Source organism: Rhyacophila brunnea, unplaced genomic scaffold (assembly GCF_057557595.1).
Source record: "Rhyacophila brunnea isolate RB1 unplaced genomic scaffold, BYU_Rbru_1.0 scaffold_10, whole genome shotgun sequence".
In the NCBI taxonomy this organism is placed as follows: Eukaryota; Metazoa; Arthropoda; class Insecta; order Trichoptera; family Rhyacophilidae; genus Rhyacophila; species Rhyacophila brunnea.
The window spans coordinates 27,688,633-27,697,516 of record NW_028232752.1 but is presented as its reverse complement, the minus strand read 5'-3'; the positions used below and the strand labels follow the sequence as shown (position 1 = coordinate 27,697,516).

The window sequence follows — 8,884 nt, the reverse complement described above, 5'->3', positions numbered from 1 at the left end:
TGGCGAGATTTCAAATAATCACTAAATTTGCTGATGCTAAATTGCGAACAGATTTTGTTAAATGATTTTAATATTTATATTTTCTTGATTTATCTGTCTTTAACGCAGCGCAATACATACTCTTTTCCTGTCTGCGCATTGACCGCATGAAACGAATCGATAATAATGTTGACAGGTGGCACTGCCACCTGGTAATTTTTATAGTATCAAAAATATACCATGAAAAAATTTATGTACATTCATATTTTTTGTTCGTAGTTTTGAATTTTGAAGGTCACAACACTACAGTTTATGTCTAGGTATGGTACATCACAGACACCAGAGAACATAGAAATAGTAGTAAGTGCGTTACCTTTTAGGTATCGTAGTAGTAAGGTTTAATAAAAATCTTGAGTGTGTGAAATATGAGATAAACTTAAACACGTGTTAAATAACATATTGTTATTTTCAATAGTTTTGTCAGTATTTATTAAAGTTTGTCACGTAGCCAAAACACGTTTATAATATTGGTAATATTTTTAAGGACATTCCGAAGGCTTTGTATTTTAAACATTTTTTTATTACCATAAACAAAAAAATATTGGTCTACGGCGACTGGCTTTGCATTGCTATTTTATTAATCTATTCAGTGACTTACTTACTATAATATGCTGCAGTAAGTTCATCTCACATTACTAAATATATTACGTTTTAAAATTTGTTTTACTTTGACCCGCTATTGACTACTCCTATTTTAATTCTATTTGAGGTACGGTGCGCGTATATGTCGTGACTTGGACCAAGGACGACATAGGATCTAGGGCAGACTGCGCCTGCGCGAAACAGGATGTACCTAAAATACGTAATGAGTGAATGCGCATTTGCGCGCCTTATTTAATAAAGATATAAGTAATTTTTTTACACAAATATTTGAAAAAAAAATAACATTCTAATATTAAAATATTAAAGTTCGTTATTATTTTTGCCATTTTTGGCCTATAATTTGTTACTGGTCTTTAACTAAGAACCAGAAAATAAGTATGGCGTATATTTTAAAACCTTAGTTTATAGAAAGATTTTGAAGCACATGAAATGCAAAATTAAACGTCTTTTGTGCATATTCAGTAATACCCCACTACAGTGGCGAATGGTGGAGGTAGGTTGGTTCATTGAACTAAGAATACAAATTGCAGACCGATTAGTTTTTTTTTTTAAATTTAATTGAACCCTGCCTAAACCAAACCATCATAGTGGAGGTAGGATGTAAAGATCCCACAAAAATAGTGTACCTACACTATTTCTGTCATAATTGTTTTCATTGAATTAAGAGTACAAATTGCAGATGGTGTTGGTTAGTTTTTTTAACCCTCACATTACGCCAAGCCATAATAGACAAACCAAATCTTCTGGCTATAAAATATGTAAAATTATGTATGATTCAATTGAATTTTAAAAATTAACCATTTTTAATTCAATGAAAACAAATAAATACGACTGACAGAGTTTATGGTGCACTATTTATGTCGAATCTCTACAGGCTACCTACACCCTATGTCGGAAATATAATATGTATTATAATCTTGGCACTTTCAAAACCAGTTGAGTGTGATTTATAAAACTATATAAGAAAGGCAAAAAATGATTATTCTTGATATCGTCGTTTAGCCGTTAAAACTCCCGATATGGCAAAATTGAAAATTTACAGTTGAGACAAAAACTGCTTTATGCGCACACTTTTTTGTGTTTTAATTTCTTGATCTATCTAAATAACAGCTTGTCATTATTAAGTATTTGTATTAACACTGGTTTGATATTCAAACTAAAATTAGTTTATGTTCAATTTTAATTTTCGTACCTACAATAGAAAACATTGAGGGTTTCAGTAAAATATGCGGTATAATATAAATACATGAACAGAATGTATTAAATATATTATATTTTTTAAAAAATTACAAAAATGTTACATCAGCTGATATTTTAACGGTTCAATAACGATATTTATTATTGTAGAATTGCTTTAAAATGATAATATGTTTATTAATCGTTAAATTAGTTATTATGTACTTAATATGGGATTTGTTAAATTTTAGTACCTACATAATGTTCTTTCAATAGTCTGTAATGTATGCAAGGAAAGCATTAGTAATAATAATACATTGTAAGCGTATTAAAAGTTGCTCAATACAAGGTACTTTATATGATTATTGTTTCAATGAAACTAAATAATAATTCTAATGGATTCAAGCTCTGTACTATTCCATTTAAGTCGTGGAATAGTACAGAGCAGAGCAGAGAGAGAAAATGGAATAGTACAGAGCTTGAATCCATTAGAATTTAAATTCAAATTCCATCAAGTACCTTCGGTCGAAAGTATTAATACTAAATAATAATGTTTGAATGATCCGATATTTTATTCAACAAAAATCACATAACAAGCTTGTTCACAATTCAAAGTATTATTATAAAAAAATATACATTTCATGTATACAAGCGTCCTCTTTTATTGAGGAAAATGACATGTTGAATAAACATTGTACAACGTACAAGCAGTAAAGATCAACTTGGGAAGTTGTAGTGATTTATCACATCACTAGGATTACAGCTATTGTGTGCTCGCTGTCGCATGACTAGACAGATAGACACAATGTTATTAATTATCATTTATGTAAATATTAATATTGGAATCTAATAAATATGTATTAGTGTGACGTTGAAATGGCGGAATGGCGCACGTAAATGCCAATCTGCATTGACTGAGTGTAGGGATGTCACATATTTCACAATTATTATGACTAGAGCGTGTGAAACATAACTAAACCAATTCTAGAGGGAGTCTTGAAAGAACACGTCAACTTGATTTTAATTTCGAAACATTGTATTCGTGAATTGTATGCCATACAAAATTAACATTATGTATGTAAGCAGTGCTTCCCAAACTTTTTCATACCGTACCCCCAAAATTTGAAAAAAAAATAATCCACGGCCTCCCGTCTGCCGATAAATAAATTATTTTAGTTATTAAAAGTTTTATTTGGTACATATTAATTATTACTATATATATATATTATATAATATATATTTAAGTATTTATTTACTTATCACAATCAAAATAAATTAAGAAAAATTTACTATGCGTGAAGCTGTGGTTGCATGTTTTTTATAACAGTTTTAATGTTATAAAATGGTAATTTGCGAGGAATCTTCCAAAGTTTTATCTGACAAATTAAAATATAAACAGATATAATTGTAAAAAATATTCATAAATAAATATTTGTAGTCTTAATGAAATATTTCGCGGCCCCACAGGTCCGTGACCCACGAGTTTAGGAATTAATAATATGTAAATAATCGAAAAATATTAAGACTATTTTATTCTTCAATCTTTCATAATAATTTTTGAAATTATGATGTTTTTTAATCATACATTTTTCTTATGATCATACGAAACTGATAAACATTCTTTATTTTACAGACATCCGGATCGAAATTTTTCTGTCTTTTAAATGTTCCACATTAAAGGGTTAATTTGTAATAGGTATTAATACTATCAACCGAAGGTTCTTGATGGAATTTGAATTTAAATTCTAATGGATTTAAGTTTGGTACTATTTCATTTGAGTCGTTTTTTGCTTACGCTTATCGAGTGTATTATTATTGATAAGGTAGGGGTTTATACAAACACTTTAACTATTCATAATTTTTAGTTTATTGTATTTTTTTATTGTGATACTAGACTTAATAGGTAGGTGATAAAGTTTTTACCTACTTTATTATATTTTTATATAAGTTGGAGTTAACTGTATTCGTTGTCACTGTGTTCGTTGTCAGAAGATGCCAAAAGGCGAAACCCAGATCGCAAAAAACGACTCAAATGGAATAGTATAAAACTTAAATCGATTAGAGGTTAATTTGTATTTAACGTAACAATAAATTTACGAAAGTACTTAGAAATACACACTATTTTAAATTTATATCTTTTATTTATTACATTATGGATAATTCTCCTCTAGATTCTACGGAGTTGTATAGAATTAATAAATTTATTGATATGCATTTTTCTAGATATTTTTATATTATGATATAATTCTTCACCAGTGTTAACATCGTGGAAAATCAGTGTCGATAATAATAATAATACATTGACGTCGCTGTCAGTTAGTTAGCTCAGCCCTGTCAGTTGCTAGAATAAAAAAGAAAGGAGAGAGGAAGATGTTCTCTGTCGGCGAAACAGATCGCCAAGGCAAACGAGATACTTTGTAGCCATTCCAATAACAATCTCACCGATCTCAATAATATTCCGATGATGCGATGTGATGCCATCCATATTGACTTACTATGTACGTACTTATATTGTCATGTCATTAAAACTCTGAGGTGAGTCTATCACAAATTATTAGACATATTGGTAAATAATTTACTTTTCCTTTTTTTTATTGTTACATTATGGCAATATCCAAATGACTTTTTTTCTTTTTATGATGTGAAACGTTACAATCTTTTAAAGTGCTCATGGAATGATTCAAATAGAGCAATTTTGTAGTGTTTAATATTTGAATGTAGACAATTTATCAAAAAAAATCGCAGTCGGTAGGATTCGAACCTACGCTCCCAGAGGGAATCTGATTTCTAGTCAGACGCCTTAACCGCTCGGCCACGACTGCTGTGTACGACACACTCTTTGAAAGGTAACAAATATTTCTATTCGACAAAAAAATCACTGAAAAGATTTAAAATAATTATGCCAAAAAGGCAGCCTTGTTCAAAATCACCTTCAATTTTACACATTTTGGAGCATCGGACGCGAACTGCTCCCAAATTTGAGTATAATGCATTTCAGTAGCAAAGAGTGCTTAGATAATTGAAAAAAAACTAGGACGGCCATATATTTACAGTAAGTACTTGAATTTGAATTTTTTCATCTTCAGTATTGTACTGAACAAAAAATATTAATTAATATATTTTACCAACCGCAATTCGAGCTCGAGTTATAAAATATTATCATCGAGAAAAATTACATCGTTGTATGGACCGGAAAGCCGATTAGGCTTAAATACCTACAGCCTCAGGTCACGTCATAGTAGGTATGATACTGGTTTTGACAGTGTGTGTGTATTTTTTACAATACGTGTTTAATCGTACCTAGGTATGAGTTGTTTGCGCGAAATGTACTAAATTAGTTGAAGCGTTATAGTGCCGCAGATGACCACTAATTGTCATTTTTTGGAATAGAAAATTATATTAAATACCTTTTTCAGTTAATTTAAGGTTTGATATTTTCATACATTTCGATGCATCATTACCACACACGGTTGGGTTAGGTTAGATTAGGATGGGGTAGATTAAGTTAGGTTAAATTAGGTTTGGTTTGGTCTAAAAAAAAGTTATAAAATGTCATGCAGTCATCTGCGGCATCTTTACCGAAGCCTTTGTTAGATTGTGTTGGTGACGTTGGTGTAATAGCTGCATACGTAGTAGTACCAATAGCTATAGACACATGAATAGGAAATTAAAAAATATTTTTCTTAAGAAGGTAGGCTTTAAATATACGCTTAGTATGTAACGTGCACCATTGATGTATAGAACAATGTAATAACAATTTTCATTTTGTTTAATCAATAATTATAACGTTTAATAATACGGATTGGAATGTCTTCATTATAATTTTGAATAATTTTAGTTTTTCGCCAACTTAATGAGTTATACTACTCGGTTTTTATGCCGTGTCCACACTGGCAACAAGTTGCTGGCAACCTTATTAAATTTCGATTAAAATAATTTTTGGTGAAACAAATTTGTGAAATTTAATGAGGTTGCCAGCAATTTGTTGCCAGTGTGGACACGGCATTACGTTCATAAAATTCTCGACAATGCTACAACTATCATATTATAAGTTGTAATAATTGTTCAAAAATTCAACTAATATATAATTTTTTTGTATAATAATAGGTATATTATAAATTTTTGTATACGTTCGATTATCTGTAACTGTTTACTGTGACTATGTGTGTATTTAAAATGCACACGGAAACTAAGTAATAATAATTACAAGATAAAAAGAATTTTTTATATACCACGTTTTTAAATTTTCTGTTGAATCATATAAACTTGACAATTCTATGTATTAATAATTTAGGACAAATACTTAAGGCAATTGTCAACAAATCATTTTTTTGCTATTTTGCAACAAACAAACGAACAAATATAGAATACTGAAATGTCATTTTGGTTTCCATAGTAACGCACGTATATATTATTAATTTAATTGCAAGGACCACCCCCTTAGCAACCAATAATAGTGGATTGGATTACGGATTTCTTCCGAAGTAACTTTTCATACAAAACAGAATTAACTGAAAATGAATTCAATTCTACTTAAAGATGGCTAAAATTATTAAAAGAATGCATTGGCATCGTGTTCTGATATATTCTAAAAGTTTCAAATGTCTAGCTAGTCGGGAAGTTAGTTAAAATCGATTGCAAGATTTGTACTGGATAAACAACCACCGGACAAACAAGAATACGAGTTAAGAAAAACGTGGTAAAAAAATAGATACAAAAAACTCAATAAGATAATTTCTTTATTTCTAAGTCTGACGATCGTCAACCCCCGCGAGGAAAAGGCATTCTATGAAGAAGAGTTTTTTTTTTTACATATTAGATACAATTTGTATTTTACAATAGAGCCTGTCTGATGCAATAACGACGTCTGATGCAATGCTGGAAAATTAACTGAAATTTATTTATGACCTTGCGGAACTATTTTTTTATAAGTATTAGAGACAGAAAAAAAAACAAAAAGAATTTATGTATACTCGCAGAACCTGAATTATATGCAAAAAAATCGATAACCACTTATTTTATTGCCATAATAAGTGGTTATTACACCTAAAACATGAAGTCGAAAACCAACACCTGAGGGCAAACATCACACAATAAATATTAAAAAAAATGATTACTTTACACGAGGTTCTCCATTGATAAAATAATTATGTCATAAGGAAGAAACGCCTAAAAATATTTCTATTGATCTAAATGCCGCATAGAATAAAGCTCACGGAGCAAAGTAATAGTGGAACATCAGCTTTCAAAGCTGTCAAAGGCTTTAATTCAGATGCTGATTTTTTTTCATCGTGTGTCTGATTTACGATTAACGGAAAAATATAAATAATTCAAATATATTAAATATTACTTCTTCTTCGGCAGGGCCTCATAACTGAGGATCGTAACCCGGATGTTTTGTCTGTCAAACAGTCTTTTCAACGGGTTGGCCCCACTCTTCTCGGGATTTTACGATACGAAAGTTCTGTGGCGAAAGACCCATAAATTGGTGTAACTATCTGGAGCATCCAATGTTTGCTTTAATATTTCGATGCGGCATGCCTAACAAGACAAGACAGCGCGGGCGACACAAACGGACATTAACGATCCTAATGATTACTACCGTTAAACCACACGCATTCGATAGCCACTTGTGGGTGCGACTTGTATTAACTAATATGTGAACACCCTTAGTTATACCTGCATGTGAAGTGTTTCTCAGGAGCGGAAAATTTGGCTATAAGGAATATACCTGGAAAAATGCCGTATTCCATGGTCAAAGCGACGAAAATCTATAAGTAGTAGGCGGGATAAATGTGGAAGTCAGTGGCACTAGATTTCGTTAACCCCACCCCGTTACATTAAAAATCAATAAAAAAAATATTAGGTACGGATATTTTTTTCAAAATGGACACCCACCAAACTATTTTTCTGTGTACGCTGGGTTCTTTAATAGTGATTCATAGAGCCATAACTCCACTATACTATTTTAAAATTTCATTGCCCACCTAGACTAAATTTATTACAAAACCCTAAACAGATAATATCTAGGAACAAGTGGGTGACCTGGAACCAAATCATGCGGCATCCCGAAAGATACTCATCAAGTTCTGCATATTATGATGTAAGGGAAGATATCTCGTAAGCGAGGTTCAGGAAGAAGAAAAACTTTCTGGCTTAGGAATCCGAGGAACTGAGCTCAATAAAATTAGCAACCACATCCGATAACGGATATGACAAAGAGGATAATTGGGTATGTGTGCATTTTTTCAACATTCCCACACGAAAAATACCGTGTCCGGAAACTTGTAGGTACGTATGCAGTTCGCCGAATCACACTTCACCGTGAAATATTGTATCGGAAATAGATGGCCATATACTAAAGACCGTCTTTGGGTCGTATAGTACTGACATAAAATTCATGTCTAAATAAAACACGGTTCTTGTCGGTTTACACTTTACAGTTTACAGGAAGCCAGCAGCAAACAAATTTTGAAAATAGCCGATATACTGGATTATTTGTTAGGTTAGGTTAAGGTAGATTAGGTAAGGTTAGGTTAGGTTAGGTCAGGTTTTCATTCTTGAATTTATGAATTTTGCCAAAATCAGCTATGAAAATTGAATTAATATTCATATTGAATCTAATAAAATTGGAGACCGTAGATATATTATACGGTCATCTTTTTCCGATAAGAAGCTCACGGTAAAATGTTTTACGTACAATTTACGTATAACCGAAAAATACACCACATTTGTTTTAGGTAATCTATATTCTGGCCGACATGTCATCAGAAAAATTCTCTATCATGCCACGTATAAATTAATATACGGTCAAGCTTCCCCAATTACACGATTACTCACTAATTGTATCGCTCTGACGTATCAGCCACTATATAAAAGTCGCACTATAAGACTCTTAAGAGTTTTTTTTAACAATGTCATGCACACGCTTCTCAACCGGAATTTGGAATTGCGCAATAAATGTCTGACAACAAAATAGTATCAACTGTTCTTATAAACTAAGACGCAATAATTTAAACAGGAAACCACTTTTAATTTCACATACCAATAACCGTGTTACTTCGCG

At 31.4% G+C, this 8,884-nt stretch overlaps 1 non-coding gene across 1 annotated transcript; it reads right to left on the bottom strand.

Annotated features, from left to right (window-relative positions):
* Window positions 1-4,558: 4,558 nt before the first annotated feature.
* On the bottom strand, window positions 4,559-4,640 carry TRNAS-AGA (transfer RNA serine (anticodon AGA)). The gene has a single exon. It is a non-coding gene; the product is annotated as a tRNA-Ser (tRNA).
* Between the last annotated feature and the right edge of the window lie 4,244 nt (window positions 4,641-8,884).